General features: G+C 42.7%; 1 long non-coding RNA gene and 1 pseudogene across 1 annotated transcript; both read right to left on the reverse strand.

Moving 5' to 3' along the window:
• Positions 1–7,472: 7,472 nt before the first annotated feature.
• Positions 7,473–8,132, reverse strand: LOC147208533 (general transcription factor II-I repeat domain-containing protein 2-like; annotated as a pseudogene).
• Positions 8,133–13,097: 4,965 nt separating this feature from the next.
• On the reverse strand, positions 13,098–14,301 carry LOC147208534 (uncharacterized). The gene is made up of 3 exons (XR_015100291.1): positions 13,810–14,301; positions 13,310–13,366; positions 13,098–13,237 (listed from the first exon to the last, which is right to left on the reverse strand). It is a non-coding gene; the product is annotated as an uncharacterized LOC147208534 (long non-coding RNA).
• Positions 14,302–21,972: the final 7,671 nt, after the last annotated feature.

A 21,972-nucleotide genomic window follows, 5' to 3' on the forward strand; every position in this document is an offset into this window, starting at 1 on the left:
ATGTTTTTATTATATTATAGTTTTTTTACGACACAATACTAACCATGATTTTTTTCAAACAAAATCTTACGCACACAAGAAAAAGATTTTTTTTAAATTAAATATTCAACCAATACTAAATTAATCAAAACTAAACTAAAACAAAGATTTTTTCTCGAAAATAACTAAGTCATATAAACTCACAAATCTGCTCTGAAAATGAAATCAATTAAAATGAAAATTCCAAAACTATTACAACCTACTTTCAGCCTCAAGATATGGGGCATCATTCACTTTTTTTTATTTTTTATGCTTTCATTTGCGAGAGCAGACTTTAGACAGAGCACTGTATGGTTGCAGTGAATGTCAAGTCAAGTCAAGTCAACAGTATTTATAGAGCACTTCCAAACAGCCATCACTGCATACAAAGTGCTGTACATGGAGCAATTTAACATATACAATAAACAGTAAAACAAATCGGTAATAAAGACGGTAGAAAGCACCGAACAGTAAAACCAAGAACAAATCTAAGTCATGCTGAGTTGAATGCCAAAGAATACAAGTCAGTTTTGAGGAGGGTTTTGAAGATGGGCAGTGAGGAGGCTCGCCGAATGTTCAGTGGGAAGTCATTCCAGAGAGAGGGACCAGCAACAGAAAAGGCTCGATCCCCTCTGGACCTCAGTTTAGTTCTTGGTACTTCTAATGTCTGTCTGTCCGCAGACCTGAGGCGCCGGGCAGGTGTGTAGGGGCGGATGAGCTCAGAGAGGTAAGGTGGCACCAGGTCATTTAGAGATTTGAAAACAAATAAGAGGATCTTGAAAATAACTCTAAAATGTTTGGGGAGCCAGTGAAGGGATGCCAGAGTAGGAGTTATGTGCTCCCTCTTCCGAGTACCATAACAGTGTTCCTTTTACATCTGGCCGATAAGATGTGATATGTTCTGATTTTGAAGGCGTCATCATAAATGGAGACCCCCGACATCCAAACACCTTCACTGACTGCTTGACATCACATGATGCATTTGTCATTTTTTACTCCCGATCTTCAATCTTCATTTATTGTCGACAGATGGCCCTAATGCACGTGCACACACACACACACACACACACACACACACACACACACACACACACACACTGCAGACATTTCATTAGGGACACCCTGACAGCTGAATAAGATATAAGAGCTGTATCAAAACTATATATGTTCATGCAAAAAAATATGTTTCAACATATTATGTATGGTGTAACTTATGCATTATCTATATATTTTTATTGTCATGACACAGCAATTGTAATGCTGCACAACTGCACTGCATCAGACTGAGATCAACACATTGATTTTCTATACTCCTTTTCTTCGGGAGGTGAGTGAGCTGGACTATCTTCGCTGGGTCTGGACGAGAAGCAGAATACACCCTGGACTGGTAGCCAGTCAATTACAATAATGAAGTATTTTATTATCCATCCATTACCTGAACCGCTTTATCCTCACAAGGTTTCACAGGCATGCTGTAGCCTATCCCAGCAGACTTCGGACAGTCGGTGGGGCACACCCTGAACAGATTGCCAGCCAATCGCAGCATTAGCAGCAAAAGGTGCACTTGTATCAGTACATAATAGTACCGTATTGTTTGAATTATTCCTTGCTCCGGATTATAAATCGCACCAACCAAAAAATGCATAATTAAGAAGGAAAAAACATATATAAGTCGCATTGGAGTATAAATCGCATTTATGGGGGAAATTTATTGAATAAAATCCAACACCAAAAACATACACCTTCTATCATCTATCTAACATCTATCTTGAAAGGCAATTTAAAATAAAAATAAAACTAGAGAACAACAGGCTGAATAAGTGTAAGACATGCTAACGTTACATGCCGCTTAAACATGTGCTTGGTATGTTCACGTAACATATTAAGAGTTATTTAGACAACTATACCACAAAGAACATGCTAACAAATTTACCAAACCATCTGCGTCACTTCAAATCACGAAATCCAATGAAATCTTCATGCTCGGTGTCACTTTTAAACAACTCTGCCAACTCCGGAGGTAGAAGAGGCAATGCTTCCTCTTCTACGTCGTTTACGTCAGAGTCATCGTCAGTTGTTTTTCTCGGTTCCCACCAACGTGGAAAGTATCAGCACAGGCCGAGAGCACCCTCTTGTGGTTTAATGTGAAAATAACATGTGAAGTGTACAATGTGTAAACCATTTCACACATAAGTCGCTCCAGAGTGTAAGTCGCAGCTATGAAAAAAAAACGTGATTTATACTCCGCAAAATACGGCACATATTTGGCCTTTGTGATAATCAAGGCTTGATTGAGTTGAATTTTTTTATTGTTGTCATTAAACAGCATGCCTAAAGTCTCTCTGACAATATTAAAACCACGGAATTTCAGAAACAAAGCAAAAAATGTTCCTTCCTTCCATGTCTACACTGGGTATTTTGTTGTTTTTACTCAATGCTGTTCAAAAGTCGACACTTGCAATAAACAAGCTGTCTATTGGACACAAGACAATCTTTTGCTGCCTCCACCGACAACAGACAGGGCAGGTTGTAGATACATGGGAGAGATTTGTCACACTGTCCGACAACAAAAACCTGCACACAGGCCTGAGTATAGGGTGATTTATAACACTTATTTCTGAGAATGGTAAAGCGAAATTCATCACGTTCCCACCTGACAGCGCTGCTCAGCAGTGATAAATAACAACCTGACAGGGACAGACAGTGAGCCTTCCATGAAGTGCTCCGTCACCAGATCACCTGACCCAAGGTATTGCCTCGCTACATGCCCTGCCTTCATGGCCAATGCCAGGCACACTGGAGCGAGCCTTCCGCTGCACGCCCTCCCAGCTGGGCACACAAGTAGGGGCCTAATGACTCGGGGACAGTTAGTCAAACAGATGGCAAGTGGACGAGGGTGCAGCTTAACAGCGAACAGCATCGTCTGATATGAGAAAATAGGAAGACATAAAACACTGCATCCAAAAAAACATATCTCTGTTTGTGTTTGTTACTCCTGTTTCCTCCTTCCTCCTTGATGACTCTAAATTTTCCATGGATGTGAATGTTTGTCGATATGTGTGGTATGATTCGCAGGTGACCAGTTTGGGGTGCACCTCACCATTCGGCTGAAATCTGATGGTTTAGGAAGGGATTGGGTAAATGGAGGGCTGGATGATGTCTGTGATATCCTTGTGAACAGATATAATGTCAGCGCATATACCATCATATCTATTGCACTGTTACCGACTCTTAACATCATTTGAAAAACAAGCAACAGCTTCTTCTGAGAGCCCAAAGATCAGAAGTCTGTGTTACAACAACATTGTAGACTCTATCAAAGGCTACATAAAAGGTCATTTACCACTTTCAGCTCAGCTGTGACAGTGCTATGCCCTTTTATGAAACCTGATTGACAAGATGATAATATCATTGTGTCTAAAAATTCCTTTAGCTGATCACTTCTGAGAGATGCAAGGATTTTGGGCCAGTCCCGTTCAGATCACCTGTTAAAACGATTTCACTGTAATTTGGTTTGGATAAAAGTTGCACCAAAGACTGCAATGCAGCAGTCATTTCAGATGGGGGGGCCTTCAACAACCAATATCAGTTAAATTGAAATATTTTGAAATATCCAAAGTAATTGCTGGAAATTGCAGCTGTTTGGGAATCGATTTTGACAATGTTTACCGAGCATGGAATTTTGATTTTATGATAGAAACACCTTTTTTGGTCTGACGACGCGATCAACATTGTATCCATTGATGTAAATATCTTCATCAGTCACCTTTTTTCCGAGCCGTCTTTCAGATATTCAAACAATATCAGCATGACTTCACCCAAATCCATTTCAATAGCAAGCTGCGTACGTTGAGGTGACAAATTGTTCTGTGACTGCGATTTAAATTTGAATTCAAAGCGCATCTGGACAGTGTTGCACTGGGCCTGGTTTCGGTTGTAAATTTCCTAATATGAGTCACAGTATGCCAATCAATAATCTCCTCGCTAAATTACTTTCAACATCTCAGCCTTCAAAACTCGCATTGAATGCAAACAGTCATTCATGTATTGTTTTCCCAACAAAGAAGTCACTTCTACCAGGACCACAAAATCGTCTGCGGCAATTCTGTAACCATTGTGGGCAAAGTTTTGATTAAATAACTTAGTTGCAAACTTGCTAGTCAATTAAATTCAACACAACACTCCATTAAAATGTTAATTTGTCCTTGTTTTTCAGCAATGGCGTGCGACTCAACAGCCTTTTTACTTGGTTGTTTTTAATTGTGCGATGAAGCGCAGACACTGATTTATTTGTTGTCACGGAAGGTTAGAAGCACATTCATTCGAATGTCCTGCGACATCATTCCAATTATTAGACTTTTATGAGGACATTTGGAGGATTACAAAGCAGCCCTCGTTACCGTCAGCACGGGCATGGCCACATTTGCTCTCCCATAGATCAAGTTAGCCATTTAATTCTCTGAATGATAATAAAGGCTTTAGAGGCCTTTGATTGAATGTTTGTTTCCCTGCATTGTTTGGAGGTGCATTTAGACATAAAAATGAAAGTCCAGAGGAATTACCTATGATGTGATTTTTACCCTATCAGTGACAGAAATAATTTTCACTCTTTGACAGCTACATAATTAATCGAGAAATTGAGCAGATCCATTTCAACGGACCCTCTTAATCTAATTTAGTTTCCACTCTGTGATTTGTAAATTACTGCAAAATGACGTACCATTTAACACTGTCTGTGCCTGTGTAATTCTCTCTTCTCACTCTTCTTACTTCTTTTTTTCTTCCAGCGATCATTCACTGCCTGCTCTCATTTAGCAGCATCCGCATTAAGTACTTTTACAGCTTCCCCTTGAGCATACTTGGAGCACTGATCTAAATGTCAGCACTACAAATGCTGTTTCTACGTTCGACTATTTGCCATAATAAATGTGGATTATTTGTTACGCTGACATTTGAGAATTGTGACTTATAATTTGCAAAAGAATGTTAACAAAATAATCAATCCATCAAAAGTCTTAATCCTCCGAATCGTGGTGAATTATCTATTGGTAAACCGTGAAAAGGTTGCACCAACTTCAAATGTGCACTGTCAGGATTGCTCAATCACATAGATGACATACGTATACTTTACCCAAAACACTTAACCCTCTAAAAGGGCTTCTCATGCCAACATTTGACAAATATTAACGACATCCCCTTATCTTAACCACCAGGAGAGTAAGGAAAAAACTCCAAAAACCCCATCTGGGGAAAAAAATGAGAAGAGGAGGGGCCGCAGATGGGGGAATTCCCCTTCCTGGATGACCAGGCTTAAATAGGTGCCGATGACAAGCAGGGCCCACGATCAACATCCATTCTTGATCAGCACGGCACACTTCTAGATTACAGCAAGAGTAGGGGGTTATTTTTTCCAGTGGCATATATAATTGGATACAATTGTGAAAACCAATGTTACATCTACGTATAAGCTCACCAAATAAGAAGTAAGCCAAGAAAGCTGGGCCTTAAATACCAACACATTTCGAGGCCTTTTAACACTTTGGTATAATTAATCGTGTCAAAGGCAGCGCTAAGAGTAATAATGGTGTTGATGAGGTTTCGGAGTCCATGGCAAGGCAATCAGTAGCTGCACGCTCCACAAAGTGAAATGAAGTAATTGATTTGCAAAATTATTCCACGTAGAAAAACAAACAAACATTTCAAGCCTTGGAACAGCTGTGATAAAGAAATATGGCTGGCCTGTCATTTTAATGTTATGTGTTCTTACTGCTGAGCTGCCAACCTATAGAAATTCACTTCCATACCAATTTATCTGAATTTCTGACCAGTGGTCAGTGATCAATTGTCACTGACCGCTGTTAACTAGTGAATCAGTACATAACATAGAAATAGATGAAAGTACACATGAGCAAATCAATCAGGCTCAGCAAAATGTTGCTTTTTACGTAGACTTGGGCTCACCAAAATGTTTTACTTTTTTCTGCTAACCAGTCAACTATCGGGCCGCCCAAGTTAGAATTAATGAATCTCAAAAGCTTTTCATACAAATCTGACATTTTCTGACAACATTAATAGCCACAAGTAGCGCCACCATCGGTAAGACACTTGCCCCCGTTTCTTGCCCGCAGTTTGGACCTATGGCCGAGTTTGAGTGTTCGTCTTTGTCTGTATGTTGTTCACAATTGCCGCAGCAGCTGTTGATGCTCTTGAAAGGCACCGTCTTCTCTCATTCTGAGGTTTCAACAGTGCATTACCTAGCTGCTCCAGAAAAGTCCTCCTTTCATATATTGATGCCATATTGGCAGGTTTGCTTGTCGAAATGGACAGCATCCACAAAATGCTCATTGACAGTCATGTGAGGGTCTGGATCGTTTCCATTTTGTCTTTCCAAACTTGCATTCATTAGATAAGAATGCCTCAAAATCAGGGCCCTCCCCAACACGATACTTTGTCCCCAACACATTCTCCTATATATCACTTTCACTGGCAAGGACCTGTTCCAAAACCTCATGGACAGTAAACCTTTTCCCAGAGGACATTTTCAAGTGAGAAGTGAGGGAGCATGCAGATTGCAGTACCGGTACACACAGAGCACAATGTGGGATGAATTGGGTAAACCAGTGGTCCTCAACTAGAAATGCTGTATGTCCACTTTTTTTTTTTTTTTTTAATAAGACCAAGGTCCGGTCCCATGCATGGCGGTCATGGGGAGCAGGGCTATATGCCCATTTAGTATGGGCATATATAAAATAACAATTATTCACTCTGCCAGTACACAGCAAATAATGAGAGGTATTGTGTTGAGGCACAGGAACTCTTTTATTTTGTTAAGTTATGCCTGCTTAATAATAGAAATAGCCCTTTTAGGGAAATAAGACATTTTTACTTTAACTTTGTTAAACAGTAGTTGTCTTTTTTCCCCCTTAATTTAACAAAAACAAAACAAAATACTCACTTAACCATACTAAATACTAAACAAACATGAAAACAAAAATATCCTTTTCATTTGTACAATTCCCCTTTTCACATCCCCTCTGAAATCACAGAAAAATATATCAGAAGAGGAGTTAAGAACCATTTTAAATACTGACACAAGGGAGCACAGGAATGTGCAGTGCTGTTCTTCCACTAAAGGTGAATGCAATGTCTGAGGCATGCAAATATTAACCTACACATGCTAAGAAGATACATCAAAATATCCATTTCCTTTAACAAAACAAATCAATCCCTCATTTCCTTTTGTAAACAAGTGGCAAGAACTCAGTCTTTTAGGTGCAAAAAAAGTGTACATTATGTGCATTTAATGAGAGAAATTACATTTTGTGCTTGTTGCCAAGACCTTGAACTTTGGCACAAAAGGTATGATGGCCAGGCGGAGACACTGATGCAAGTGTTCATTGGTGAGTCTAGTACGGTACTTGTTCTTCACAATATTCATTGTGGAGAATGCAGACTCACATCTGTAAGTTGACCCAAACATTGTGAGAATGTTAATTGCCAGCTTGTGCAGCAGAGGATAATTAGCTGCAGTTACCATCCTTGTCCAGAAAGTGACAGCGTCACACTGAGCCTCTTTCAGTGCAATATTTTCCTGGAGGTCAATCAACTCATTTTGCAGAGTAGCACGTGTTGCCCATGGGAAGACTTGGTGTGCTTCTGCAGAGAACTCTCTTACATTTCTGACTGGGAATGGGTTGTCAATGAACAGTAGGACTTGTTTTCCTAATATAAAGTCGTCAAAACGAGTCTTGAAATTTGCAATCAGCTTCTCCAGGAATTCCACATGACACTGAATGCGATCTCCTTTTCCTTTGGTCTGTTCCAGAAGTTTGGGGAAGTGTTCCATTCTCTCCTGTGGGTAAAAGATAAAAACAAATAAGGAGAAATGCTTTAAAGTGGGTATGAAGTATTAAAAACATGTTAAGCAGAAACCATAAAATGTGTGTGGTATGAAATATAATTACCTGTAGGTCAACTTTGAAATTCTCCAGCTTCCTTTGGAAGGCCCGCACTGCTGACATCAGCTCACACACTGTGCTGTCCTTCCCCTGTAGCTTGAGATTTAGCTCATTGAGATGAGATGTTATATCTGCCAAAAATGCCACAACTTTCATTTTCTCGTCATTTCTCAGAAGTTCCAGGAATTGTGTTGCTTTTGTGCTCTTGTGCTGTGACAGAAACATTTCCAGCTCTTTTCTTACGGCCCAAAAACGCTCCAGGACCTTGCCTTTGCTCAGCCATCTGACGTTGTTGTGAAGGAGCAAATCATCATAAGCTGCATCTACCTCTGTCAGGAATGTGCGAAGCAAGCGGTGCTGTAGTGCAGATGTTGCTCTCAAGAAGTTTATGAGTTTCATCATTGTTCACATCTATCTGTTTTCATTCATCATTTCTGACATTGCTGCATAGATGTCTTCCCCCCTTGTTTGTCCACTGAGGTTTAACAATCCCAAAACATCTTCAATGAACTCCCCCTTTGCCTCATCATAATACCTCACAAACACCACCAACTGCGCATTATCATTAGTGTCAGTGGACTCATCTACTGCTAGGGAAATACAATTGCATTTTGTATTGCATCACAAAGCTGGCCAGACAAATCAGCAGCAAGGACTTCAGTTCGTCTGGTCGATGTGGAATCTGACAGTGGAATTTGCTTTATTTTGGCTGTCATTTGCTCCTTTTCTTTGCCTTCAAACATTGTGTCCATAACTTCAGTCATGCATTATTTTATAATTTCTGCATCAAAGAATGGTTTCTTGTGCTTACCCAAAACCCAGGCCACTTTCAGTGAGCACTCTGTTGCTTTTTGTTGGTGTGTCATACATGTCACAATCTTCCTGCTTGAGTCTTGATATGACCTTTTCAGTTTCTTTATTTCGTTTGTTCTTAGCTCTGAATTAGGAGGGAAATCCCGTTCAAAAGAGCTGTGCTCTGTCACATAGTGGCGTTTAATATTTTGACTCTTGACCAGAGCTACCGTCTTTAGGCATATTAGACACAGTGGTTTGGTGCTCGACAAAGGTAGAATGAAAGCATACTTGTCACTCCATTCTTCATTGAAACGCCGATTTTCACTGTCCACCTTTCTCTTTGTAGCAAATTTAGAGGACGCCATTGTGACGTTCATTTACCTGTTCTGCTGTTAAACAGCTGCAAAGATCGCCGGGTAGACGGGAGCAAAACTGCACACAATCGAAACCTTCCTCTTAATTGTCTGTGTGCAGCTCTCCTGGACTGAAGCTGTGAGCACACTGTGGCGTCGCGCATGCGTCTGTTTCCTGACACGATCATCCATTTTGAATGCGTGTGTATTGAGATAGACGCGTGCGGACGCTTATGTATGGACACACGTTAAGTTCAGAGGAGCCAATCAGCGCATCGTAGATGCTGACGCTTATGTATGGGCACACGTTCAGTTCAGAGGAGCCAATCAGCGCATCGTTATCGCCGACATGCCCTGCTCAGCCAGAGTCTCCAGTGAGTAAACATTATACACACAAAGTCGCGCTGCCGCGGTCCTCTGCATTACATCTGTTAGTGCACGCAAAGAATACGACTGATAATTTTAACAAGCGATCGTGGTAATGCGCAGATTATAGTCCACAAATATAAAATGTATAATGTAAAAATCACTTTATAAATTATTATTTTATACAATTTGCAGAGGGTCCGGACAGAGGAGGTCGGCGGACCGGACAGAGGAGGTCGGCGGTCCGGTCGGGGATCGCGGTCCGCCAGTTGAGGAAGACGGGGGTAGACCCTGAACTGGTTGCTACCCAATCGCAGTGGAATATGCAATACCTGTATGTGGTTTACTTTATTATCATGTCATCAAACATCTTCATCTTTCACCTTGAGATTTCTGTAGCCCAGCCTTCGTCCTCCAATATAAGAGGTCTGACGGTGTAAAGGCTTGCTGGCTATTATTATAATGTAGGGCATTATGTAGAGATTGAAAGTCAGACTATGGAATGGAAGCTTTCTCATTATCTGCGTGCAAGATGACGTCATGTCCATCTGGATACAAAGGACAGTGAATGGCAAACAGCCAGAAATAACGGGGGTCTATGTCTTACACTCATATTTTCTGGGAGACTTAATGAGGCAGATCAAAATGTTGGAACAAACCGTTTGGCCTAGAGGAGAGTGAGGCTGTGACCTGACAACTATTCACAATGTCAACTAGGTGGACTGTCATTTTATACACGTCACAGAAGACTAATGAAGCCTGACAAACGCCACCAAGTAAGAGAAAATACAATTAGCAGCCTCGTTGGACAGGGCAAGAGGCTCTTATTTATTTATACTGCTACCTGACAGATGACCGCTGGTGCCTCTACATCGCAGCCTTTCTACTCTGTGTGCATGTATGTATGTATGTGTGTGTGTGTGTGTGTGTGTGTGTGTGCGCGCGCGCACGGTTGTGTTTCTGTGTTTCAGCTGGTAATATATTTGGATCTGACCTTATATTGGTACAAGTGTTAAGTGTGTACTTTAATGGATAACTGTCTTAATCCGTAAAGCGAAGTGGACATGCTGCCAAGAAGCATTTAATCCCCACATAAGGCACAATGATAAACAGGTCTCTAAGCGAAACCGGCTCGGGGGAAAGAAACTTTTGGGAGGGATAACGAGGCTTGTAGACAACAGTGATTGATTAGCTACCAATCCATTAATGTGCAGCTCTTGTTTTACTCACCCCTCCCCCCACCTCGAGACATTGGCTATGTTTACAAGGACAGAACAACCACAACAACAAAAACGACTATTGACGTCCGTCTACTTGGATAGTACTTTAATTAAAATGTTTGCATGACTCTCCCATTCTATTTTCTTTGTTGCAATCCTATTGGGTAAGTAAATATATAGTTATTTTACGATAAAACAAACAAACAAACAAAAAGAAACTACTTATGTTACATACAGAACCGTGCATTATTCCATGTAAATTCCACTTTCAAAAGGTTCATATCAGAATATTGTGGATCACCAGGGAAACAGCGAGCCGTTGATAGAAACACTATTCTCATTGCAGTGCGTCGAGAGGTGATTTACTGAATCATTGAAAAGACAGTTAGTTTCATTTAGGTACGGGAATGTGATTGAATCTGATTTTCTGGTAGATATAAATATGAAGTCTCGTGTAATTTCAGAATCAGAATCATCTTTATTGGCCAAGTATGTAGAACATTTGTTCTACGGTATAACACGCTGCATCATTGAATTATTTTAAAGTGACCAGTAGCAGTATTTGTTGTACAAGAAGTGTGCAGATGTCCTTGAGCGCTTTGAAGTGTCTGGTGCGGTGGAGTAGACGTCAGTGACTGTTTAGGGAGTTAATGGCTCGAGGGAAGAAGCTGTTTAAGTGTCTGCTGGATTTGGTGCGCATGGATCGGTAGTGCCTGCCTTAAGGGAGTAGCTGGAAAAGGTGGTGGGCAGGATGCGGGGGATCCAGTAGGATTTTCCGTGCCCTTTTTTTGTTTCTTGCAGTGTGCAAGTCCTCGAGAGTGGGTAGGGCGGTGCCAATGATTTTTTTTCCGCCGTCCTAACTGTCCGTTGAAGTCGGATTTTGTCCTTTTTTGAGGCGGCCCCAAACCAAACCGTGATGGAAGAACACAGGATTGATTCGATGACTGCCGTGTAGAACTGACGTAGCACCTCCTGTGGCAGGCCATGCTTCCTCAGCAGCCTCAGGAAGTATATCCTCTGCTGGGCCCTTTTCAGGATGGAGTTGGTGTTGACCTCCCACTTTGTGTCCTGGGAGACTGTGATTCCCAGGAACTTAAAGGTCTCGAGGGTTGACACAGGGCAGTTGGATAGTGTGAGGGGCAGCTGTGGTGAAGGATGTTTCCTGAAGTCCACGATCATCTCTACAGTCTTGAGCGTGTTCAGCCCTAGGTTGTGTCGGCTGCACCAGAGCTCCAGCTGCTCCACTTGTTGGTACGCAGAGTCGTCGCCGTCTTTGATGAGACCGATGACCATGGTGTCGTCTGCGAACTTTATGAGTTTGACAGCTGGGCTTGTTGAGGTGCAATCGTTCGTGTAGACGGATGCCCGTTGGGATACGTTTCATGCATTTGTCTCCCACCATGCATGATTTGACCCCTCATCTGAATGTTGCACCAGAAGTCATTTTCACCATCACATTTAGATCTTGCATGAAAATTGCAGCATCGGTTTCCTTTTTGACTGAACTGAGTTGTGCCCATTATGGCCTTCTCTTGCCGCAGATCATTATCAATCGTATACAATAACATTGAGAGATGCTCTCCCATATAGAGTACCTCCTTCATTCTGCAATTGTCTTGACAATGTCTTCATGCCTTAATGGTAAATGTAATTTCAGACCCTGTAAAGTGAGTTCAGAAATGTGTTTCAGCCAAAATAATGTAGACATCACAGGATTAATAGGTTACCTATGGCCTCTACGACTACAAGGCGTGCTCAAAGTGGTGGCCATTATCTTCTAGACATTTATGTGTGTGGCCAACATGTGTGTGGCCAACAACCGCTTGAGTCACGTGGACCAACGCTTCCAATGAGTTTGCTGCACATGCATTTATATATGTATTCTACTCTCCATAGTTATCATAAAGGATGTTGTCTATGGCAGGAAACGACTACATTTCTGGCCTTTAGATAGACAAGAAATAAAAAAAAGAAAAGGACAAAATGTAGCGAGAGCATTAACTCATTGAATACCACCCCTTTTCACTGGAGCAACCCCCTCAATCCCTCACATTTTACTGAATTTTGACTGATTTGCAAGGCCCACAGAATTTTCTGTTCTATGGCTATATATACATGCAACCTGTCAAAAGAAAGGTGAGACTCTCTTCTTTCAGCAGAAAAAAAAAGTTTGTTTCTAGCTTTGTCCGTTCGTTGGCAATCAGCATTAGAAAACTGCTAAGTTTGATGGAAAATGCCGATTTTCTGCAGAAATCCAGAGAAAATTAGCTTTTTGTAAAAGCATGCATTTCAAGCATCATTTCAAGTTTTACACTATTTTTTGCTTTTGTGGCAGCTCAAATACCTCAATAATGTGTTCCTCCTACAACAGAACATTACAAATAATGTTTTTGTCGCAAAATAATTTATTTGCACACAACAAAACTATTGAACTATGAACAAAAGTGCAGCTGTGGAGAAGATGGTTTTTGGCTTCCATCCAGTTTGTCACCACATCGATTCATCCCACCACGTCCAGATGCACGACCTATAAATTATAGAAACATAAAAAGTTGCAAATATATCTTGCTGCAGAGTGAGGTACAATAATTGTATTTACCTTTCTTTCCACCACCAAAGCGAGGAGTCGTCATCTTTTGGCTTCTGGTTGGACAATCTGTAATTTATAGAAGTATGTACAATTACCACACTTTTATTTTTCTATTTTTGTATTGTTGCTTTCCACTTACATTTCAACATCTCTCACACACACACATACGTGCTCGCACACTGCTATTTACACCATTCATTCCACGTTGCTCAGCATCCAATTTGAAATGAAATGGAATATGAATTTAACACTAGTGGTTTTAGCAGAGCTGAGCGGACCAAATGTGTCCTGTTTTTTTTTTTTTTTTTTTTTTTGAAAACCTATGGCGACATGCAAGTCAGCGCATATTTTTATCCACATCTACGAGATGCATCAACCGTACATAAATGATGAGTGTTACTGGCAACTTCATAGTATAGCAGGGAACGTAGCGGTACATAAAAGTGACTGAGGAGGCATAAGAAGTGATGAAGTTTTGAATGGGAACTTGCAAGCAAGTCAGCAGTTACCTCCTCGTTCCAGCGGCTCTGGCGAGGACTCTCAGCTGCTTTCCGTTATGTCCGAAGGCACATATTCGTCCGACATCGGGATCCAAATCGCTCTCCAATTCATCGTTTTCGCCGTCGTCTTTACGAGACGATTCCAACGAATCGCTGACGTGTGCCCGGCGTCGGCCATGCGAAGCAACGCAGCCTCTTTGCCGTCATCGCTGGAAGTCGCCGGGGAGACGATTTGTGGGCGACGTGGGGCATCGGGAGGCACAAAATGCTCTGCCAAGTGATGATCGCTGACGTGGAGCAAGTTCATCTTCATCAGATGAACTCTAAACTCGGCGTGAGCTATGCGGGCTGCGTGTAGCACGCCATGTTTGTGCAGGCCGACGTTCGTTTGACGGGTGCCGCTTTCGATTAGTGACCGAAGCGTCATTTTCTCTTCCACACAAACACCATCTCCTTTGTTGTTTTGTTTCGAGGACGCTTTTATACCGAAAAAAAAATCATTTTTAGTTAATTTCCTTTTCTCCATCGTTGCTAGTTGCTAATGTTCCAATCCACTATCCACATACGCCCCTCCTTCACTGTATGCCCTTTCTACTCCTTCTGCGGCGTGATTCTGGTTGATTTTTGCACCAATGCCACCCGATGGCCATTTTTTTGCTATTTAACATTGCCGTCAAGCCTAATCCTGTGGTGAGAAGTTGCATCGGACTCTCTTGCACCCTCCCCCATGAAAACACGTGATTGACGTATTAATACGTCATGGGGAGGGAACGGCTATGCGCAAATTGACGTATTTATACATCAAAGGGTGTAAATGAGTTAAAGACTGTTTTTCACCATATGACTGGAACCGCCATACATACAGAAAAGCTAAACAAAAGCCATCATTGACACCTAAACAGAAACAAAGCTCTCATGATTGTTCTGTTTGTGACCAACAGGTGGCATTGAAGGGCTCCTCCTACAGCGTCGCACCTGTTGGTCATCATGTCATTAGTTCTTTTTTTTTTAAAAGGACTGCCTTGCCAACCACTCGCATCGTTGTGTGTTCCAGTCATGTTGTTGTTTTTTTCCTGTCACAGTTACTTTGTGATTGTTACTTCTTGTGGTTTACATTACTTTGTTTGTGTTTTCATTTTTTTTTCGAATCTTGGTTTATACATTTTGTTCAGTTCATACAGCTTCTCCCACCCACCTGCTTTTTGGGTCGTCTACCATCACGCAACATGACCAAAACAAGGTTACAATAGGCTAAGGAAAAGCACTCGTGGACTCTGGATGGCTGAATGGAAGTCATAATCATTGATGAATTAAAAAACTGCATTAGGCAAGCTGATGATGATGATGGAACTTTTGTTTGGTGCCATTTCAATGAGCTTGATGAATATGACTGCCTGAAAAAAACATGCACATGTCTGCAGTTTTTATGAGCTGGTGCTGCACGTTGGCATCACTACATCCTCACCAGATGCAATACAATTTTCTTATCCCATCAATTGAAAGGATGTTTCATAAAAGACAAAATCATTTTTCAGCATGGTAGTGAATCTACCCATAAAACAAGAAATGAAAACATTCCTTGAAGGAAAAAAAACACATAAGGTCAATGTCATGACTTATAAATAGTCCGGATCTCAATCCAATTGATAACCTTGGGTCGAAGTTGAAGAAAATAGCTCAAACCCACAAAGATGACTGCTGCTTTGCCAAAAGAAGCAGTCAGCTTGATGAAAAGATTGATGAAGGGTACTGTTTAGCATTTTGAAATCCATGACAAACTGCAAGCTGTGATAAAAGCCAGAAGTGTACTCGTACTTGTAGTGTGTGTGTGTGTGTTTGTGTGTGTTTAATGATTCCATATTTTTCCCCTCTGCATGGTCTAAACGAGTAACCGTTCCTGACTACCTCATTTGTTTCTTGATTTCTTTCTTAAAGCCAGCAAGTTGTCTTTCAAAACGACTGTAAGTGTTGTGCCATGGCTGTAATCTGCTTGTTTTTTTCTACAAGTGTCACCAGCTGAACGAACATCCAAAGAGGGATGTGATTCCATTCATTTTGCCAGGGATTCTAAAGCTAAAACGGCATTCAATGACGCACTTTGGAGCCCGGCATGAGTCGCATCTCTCCGGCTATTCTGTAAGAATTTGAAGTCTTCACATCAGCAGTCATCCGGCTCAAGTGGGACATGCAGTTAGATAGCGAGCTATGACTTCTCCTCCGAATATTGCATCTTCCTTTTGGTTAGTCCACTGGTGTGGGTGCTTTAGAGCAGCGTTTTTCAAACTTTTTTGAGCCAAGGCACACTTCTTTCATTGAAGAAATCTCGCGGCACACCACTAGCTCAAAATGTGGAAAAAAAGCTTATTTTAACAATTAGCGTGTTATATTGTTACTATAACCGTTTTTTTTTAACATTGAAGAATGACGTCACAACATCTTGAATTGGAATCAAATAAACACAAAGAAAGAAGTATTTTATAATCAACAAATTCTCGCGTCTCTTCTCATCTAAACACAAGGCAATCGGCTAACCGTTGCTCCTCCCTAGTGGTATGAAAGGGTACTACACGATTATTTTGCCGGATGATAGTCCGCACAGGCATACAAATTGGATATTTCCCCGTGGCACACCAGGCAATGTCTCGCGGCATACCGGTGTGCCGCGGCACAGGGTTTGAAAAACACTGCTTTAGAGAATGTAGTTGTCCGCGGTGAGTGCCCAGGTGTCACTTGCTGAGAGAAGGCATAAGAAGGAGGGCAGAAAAAAGTCACACTAGACGGCTAGCGTGTAGACCCGAACTTTGGGCTGGCATGCCTGCTTTTGAGCCTCTTACTGTAACGGGGTGGAAAAACCTTGTGACGTCCCATTGTGACATACTGTTTTCCATCCACTAGGGGCTTTAAACGGATATGTTTTTCAGGATCAGCCATGTCGTTATGTGTAGACACAAGAAAAATATTTGATGAAATAGCATCAATTTTTCCTGGTCATAGCAGTGCTATTTGACTTATTGTTGGCCACCGAGCAGGGCCTGTCTTTTTTTATTCATTGGACATGTCCACAACGTCTAAGCGTGGACAGAATAACCTCATTGTATGTGTCTGATTTGAATTTGTAGTTCGTCAGATTTGGCAGGTTTGTAATCACAGTTGGAAACCTGAAAAGGAGTTGTTAGCGTATCGATTATATTGTTTTGTTTTTTCATTTTGATTTTGGGGACGTATATTGAGAAAATAAGTGATTATTATCTCTTTTCTGTTTGTTTGTTTCTGTATTGCTTTGAAAAATGAATGAACAAATAAATGGTACATTGATTTACTTTTCACTGTGGTGAGTCAAATTTAGAAAACATTTTTCACTTTACAGGGCCTTTCACCAGGTATAATACAGTCTGTGCACTCCGCATTTCATTTCACCTCAAATAAACAAGATGTGAGCAAGACTAAAGAGCAACTGGGTGCCACACTTTTTTATAACTCTAAGAAGGAATTTAGATGTACAATTTCAATAAATGTGGTAGGTTATTCAATTTTGATTAGCTTTTCTAGCTGGGTACGTAAGTCCTGGGTACGACGTTAAACTGCATCCAACTGGTCCTCCAGGTTGGGGGTTGGGCGTGAGGTTAACAACCTCACCCTGTAAAACAAAACCTGTTACAGAAACGACGAGAGGAAGCCATTCCGGTAAACCACGGCGAAGAAGAGACGGCACATCCTTGGATGTATCTATGACGGGGCCGGGTGAAATCCAGCAGGAAGCCCGACCCCTGATGACCCCGATCTTTGGAACCAAAACCAACACCAGAGTAGGCACCTGGAATGTGCGCACAATGTTCCAGTCTGGTCGCATGGACCAGGTGCTGAAGAATATGAGGGACTATCGCCTGGACATCTTAGGCGTTAGTGAAATGAGGTGGACGGGGCAAGGGCGTCTCGTGGTTGATGGAGCAACTTTTCTGTACTCTGGGAAGCAAGACCACCATTCCCATGGAGTCGGCATCATCCTCTCCAATAGTGCAGCAAAAGCATTGATTGGATGGAAGCCGGTGAATGAACGGATTATTACAGCAAGGCTCTACACCAGATATGCCAAAGTAACCATCGTACAAGTCTATGCCCCAACCGAAGCTGCCTCAGCGGACGATAAAGACACCTTCTACAACCAGCTCCAGACCGTGCTTGAGGAGATCCCCAGACATGACATCAAAATGCTGATTGGAGACTTCAACGCAAAACTGGATAATGACAGAAGGGGCCTGAATGCCACAGTTGGACCACATGGTTCTGCAGGCTCCACGAACGACAACGGGGAGAGACTGTTGATGCTAACCAGTACCAACGGCCTCAGCATTGGCAACACCTTTTTTGAGCACAAGCGGATCCACAAAGTAACCTGGGTTTCACCTGGTGGCGGGACCCAGAACGAACTGGACTACATCTGCATCAACACAAGGTGGCGCTCGTCATTGCTCGACGTTCGCTCCCACAGAGGTGCAGATGTGGGTTCAGACCACTTCCTTGTGGTGAGTAAAATCAAGCTGAAGCTGAAGAAGGTGAAAAGGGTGCAGCCCAAGAGACCTTACGCAGTGGACAAGCTAAAGGATAACAACATCTCAGAAAGCTTCTGTGAGGAGTTGAGTAGGAAGCTCAAGGTATCACAACACCTTGCAAACATTGAGGAGCAGTGGAGTATGTTCTCTTGTGCCATTGCTGAAACTGCAGAAGCAGTTATCGGCAGAAAGAGGGGTACCAACAAAGAGAGATGGATAACAGACAACACCTGGAAGTTGATTGATGAAAGGAAAGTGGCCAAGATAAAAAGAGAACAAAAGAGGAGGCTCCGGAGCTGGAGGATGGAAGACGAGAAGTACAGGCGCTTGGACAGGGCAGTGAAGAAGAGTTGCAGGAAGGATAAAAGACAGTGGCTAGAAGAGAAAGCAAGAGAGGCACAGGAAGCAGCCGAGAACAACAACACGACGACCCTATACAAGATCGTGCGGGAGCTAACCAACTCCAGGAGCAGCTCTAGCGTGCCAATCAGGAGCAAGGATGGCAGGACACTTCTATGCGACGAGGAGCAAGAAGCAAGATGGCTGGAACACTTCAGGGAGGTTCTCAACCAACCAATGCCTCCCGTGCTCTTCAATTTCGATCAAGAGACACCAGCTCCAGCTCTAAATATTACATCGAAAGAGATATCCGAGACTGAGGTTGCCAGAGCAATCAAGGGCCTTAAGAACAACAAGGCACCGGGACTCGATGAGGTAGCTGCCGAGATGTTGAAACACGGCCAAGACGCTGTTGTGGAGAGCCTTACCCACCTGTTCAACCTGATTTGGCATGCTGAAGAGGTTCCTGCCGGCTGGAGACGTGGGGTCATTGTCACACTTCCTAAGAAGGGAAACCTCGCAGACTGCAATAACTGGCGGGGCATTACACTGCTGTCAATCCCCAGCAAGGTATTCTGCAGTGTCCTGCTACATCGCCTTAAAGATGAAGTGGATAACATCTTGAGGGAAGAGCAAGCCGGTTTCAGGAAGGGAAGGTCTTGCGCCGAACAGATCTTTACCCTTCGAAACATCATAGAGCAGTGCCAAGAACTTCAGACACCACTCATGATCAACTATATCGATTTCAAGAAAGCCTTCGACAGCATCCACCGGGAGTCACTGTGGCAGATCGTCCAGCTGTATGGTGTACCCCTCAAGTACATCAACATCTTCAGGTCATTGTATCACAACTCAACCTGTTGTGTCAAAACCAACAGTGGCACAACTGATGATTTTGACATTGTCACTGGTGTAAGACAGGGTTGCATTCTGTCACCCCTACTCTTCATCATCATAATTGACTTTGTGATGAGGAAGTCCATCACAGGGGAAGAAGTTGGTATCAAGTGGGGAGGGAGCAGACTAGCTGACCTGGAATTTGCAGATGATTTGGCTCTGTTAAGTCACACCCAGCCCGCACTCCAGGAGTTGACCAACAATCTGCATGAGCACGGAGTTAAGGTCGGTTTACGAATTAGCCAGGAAAAGACCAAGGCCATGGCCGTCGGACAGCACCAACACCTTCAACCACTCACTCTACACCAACATGACATAGAGTACATTGACAGCTTCACATATCTTGGGAGTAACATCTCAAATACAGGTGGTGTGGAGAAAGACGTCAACAGTAGACTTGGTAAAGCTGCGGGAGTGTTCCAACGCCTCCGCAACATCTGGTCATCGAAAGCCATCACTACGACCACCAAGCTACGCCTCTATTTGTCAGTGGTTATCCCAACAGCGATTTACGCCTGTGAGACATGGATGAAGACAGCCAACATTACCAACAAGTTAGATGTCTTTCATCGGCGTTGCCTGAGATCCATCCTGAGGATCTCATGGAGAGACCACATCACCAACGAGGAGGTGATGAAGAGGGCAGGAGTGGCTGAACTGTCAGACATTGTCTCTGAAAGGAGAAGGAAAATGATCGGCCACGTACTCCGGCTGCCAAGAGAGAGACAGGCAAGTGTGGCCATGGACTGGATGCCAGAGGGTGGAAAGAGGAAGAGAGGTAGGCCAAAGAAGACGTGGCGACAGACTGCCAAAGAAGACCTCAGTGAGATGGGTGTCAGCTGGCATGGAGCAAGAAAGGTCGCCAGTGACCGGAACAAATGGAGGAGGCTCGTCGCCCAATGTTCCAAATAGGAGCGGGCGGAACTAACTAACTAACTAACTAACTTTCTAGCTCAGAGGCAAAGCAAGAGCAGAGAAACCAATCGAGCAATGCCACAGCCGGTGACCGTGTGGATCATTGGGCTCACGCAGTCGACAGGTAATTGAGTGAATTCTCTCAAGGACTTTGATGCAGCCAAACAAGAACTGTGGTGGGAACTTGAAAGATGAGGAAAAAATTGCTGCAAAGAGCCAAAAGGAGGGAGTTACACAACCGGATGTGAAACCTCCTCCTCGCTGCAACCACACAAACACAGTCGACACACAGACTGTTTTCTTAGTTTCGAATATTATCGTCAGATCCGAATAAACCTCAGGTCACTGTGATTCAATGTTTGCTTTTATTAAATTTTGAAAAGGTTTAAGTGTGACCATGCTGCCGCAGCCGCATTTCTCGGCTAAAGATGGCTGAAAAGATGTCAAAAATGAAGCCATGACCTCGGTGAGGCAGCTTTTTGCTTGAGTTTGCTTTGCCGATCCTTCTTTGTGTTGACATGGTGTTAGAGGAATCTATGAGCAAAATTGTATCATGTTTAAAGTTTCATTTAATTTGGGCACATTGAAGCGTTTGGGTGCGTATCCAGCACCCCCAAATGCCTGCACACAAAGGCGCCGGCCATCTGGCCGGGGGACTGTTGAAGTCCACAATTAGCACGTCAATACAGGTGGACAACCACAGGGGAGAAGGCGACACTCGGTCACAAAAGGGGAATGAATTATTCGGGAACAGCGGTTGAGCAACAAAAGACGAGTTGAGAACACCCGTCGCGCCCAGACGACATTGACCATCCGCAAAGTCTACAACATGCTAATTCGATGTAGACCAGCCAGAAAAGGCGCCAATGTACTGGTGGTTCAAGTTGGAAAAACAGGTAACCAATCACTACCGAGGAGCCGGACTGGGGTGCGGCATGCAAACATCGGGGGCAGTGTTTTTCTTGTATTTTGCATATGTTACAATAAAATGTCGAACTCGCGGTGGCGGGACTGGGAGTGTGATCGCGGAGCAACTAACCGTCGTTCGCTCTCAGAGATCCGCTTCCGCCGATATTGAAGACAATTTTCCTGTGTGCCGAGTCATTTCTTTAACTTTGTCCGAGAAAATGTCTGACACATGGGTTTTCTGTTCACCTTCAAGGTTTTAATTTTAAGCCTGTGAGATTTGAACTGTTACGAACTCAAATTCACTGCTGTTCATTTACTCTATAGTCATTTCCTCATGTCTTTTCTTTCGCAGAAGCCCATTAAACTCATAACCTTCAAGTGTTCGTTAAAACCCAATGCTAAATTTGCTTGATTGTGACTCAGTGAATATGAACACCATTCATACATTTTCTTTTGGGCTTGCCCTTATATGGGTCACACATATATATACAGTATATATGTACACACACATACAGTATATGAATGTATATCTATCTATCTATCTATCTATCTATCTATCTAT

This window comes from Hippocampus guttulatus, chromosome 2 (genome assembly GCF_054856545.1).
Source record: "Hippocampus guttulatus isolate MCC_2025c chromosome 2, RoL_Hgut_1.0, whole genome shotgun sequence".
In the NCBI taxonomy this organism is placed as follows: domain Eukaryota; kingdom Metazoa; phylum Chordata; class Actinopteri; order Syngnathiformes; family Syngnathidae; genus Hippocampus; species Hippocampus guttulatus.